The following is a 1,133-nucleotide window of genomic DNA, read 5'->3' as shown; positions in this document are numbered from 1 at the left end:
TTCAGTAGATAAGGCTGAAGATCCCCTAGCCTTCCTCAGACCTTTGCTTTTATAGACAAGAATCGGGTACCACCCTGGGGTGGGAGCAAAATACCAAGTAAGGAATAATCCAATATACTATTACCAGGTCACACCCTAGGGTGGGTACAATAATTGATTAGGATAGGATCAGTAAGATAATAATCTTATGGAAATGTTTTCATATATAACAGCAATGAGAACAGAAATTAAGACTGAATTGGAGGAGAAAGAAAACCAATTCAAAATCCTTTAAGGTAAATGCTGTGTTTTGTGAGCAAGGTGGTGGATAGATAGCAGGATGTACCCTTGAATAGCTGTCTGGCTAATAGCTCAGTTTCCGGGAATAAGCATACACAGGTTAAAACTCAGGTGGGGGGCCCGGAGAGATAGCACAGCAGCGTTTGCCTTGCAAGCAGCCGATCCAAGACCAAAGGTGGTTGGTGGTTGGTTCGAATCCCGGTGTCCCATATGGTCCCCCGTGCCTGCCAGGAGCTATTTCTGAGCAGACAGCCAGGAGTAACCCCTGAGCACCGCCGGGTGTGCCCAAAAACCAAAAACCAAAAACCAAAAAAAAAAAAAAAAAAAACCTCAGGTTGGGGAGTGAGGTGGGAGTGGGTGGGCAGGTAGGGAGAAATTTCTCTCATTCAGACATGTGTATGGAGCACAGCCCAAGGGACATGCTGTGATAGTCAGGGCCTGTGATTAGTTTTGACATTAGCACCAGGAATAAAATGACATGGGCCCTTTCCAGGCTAAGTTGACATCTTTTTGAATGTCATCCTTGCACAGGGGCCATGCTAATCTTCTCTGTATTGTTTCAATTTTAGTATATATGTTGCCGAGGTGAGTACCAAGTTGCCATATGTTTTAGACCCTGTCATGCTTTCTCCCTTGGTGATAAAAGGCCACATGTTTCTGAGGAGGCCTTGTCTATTTAGGTCCCTGGTGTGGACTGAATTATTTCAACACATACCACAAATGCATTGTGAAGTCCTTACCCATCTATCACTACCCCCATCTCCAGACGGTTTGGAAAGAAAAGGACTGGTTTCATGAAGAAAAAGAGCAAAGTTCCATAAGGCAGTTCTCCCATCATCAGGAGAAGCATGAAA

The 1,133-nt window shown here is 44.5% G+C and overlaps 1 non-coding gene across 1 annotated transcript; it reads right to left on the bottom strand.

Moving 5' to 3' along the window:
* Nucleotides 1–770: 770 nt before the first annotated feature.
* On the bottom strand, nt 771–872 carry LOC126028734 (U6 spliceosomal RNA). The gene has a single exon (XR_007502465.1). It is a non-coding gene; the product is annotated as a U6 spliceosomal RNA (small nuclear RNA).
* Between the last annotated feature and the right edge of the window lie 261 nt (nt 873–1,133).

The sequence above is a fragment of the Suncus etruscus genome, chromosome 1 (genome assembly GCF_024139225.1).
Source record: "Suncus etruscus isolate mSunEtr1 chromosome 1, mSunEtr1.pri.cur, whole genome shotgun sequence".
NCBI classification, from domain to species: domain Eukaryota; kingdom Metazoa; phylum Chordata; class Mammalia; order Eulipotyphla; family Soricidae; genus Suncus; species Suncus etruscus.
Note: the sequence above shows the minus strand (reverse complement) of the source record. Positions and strands in the feature narration are given on the sequence as shown.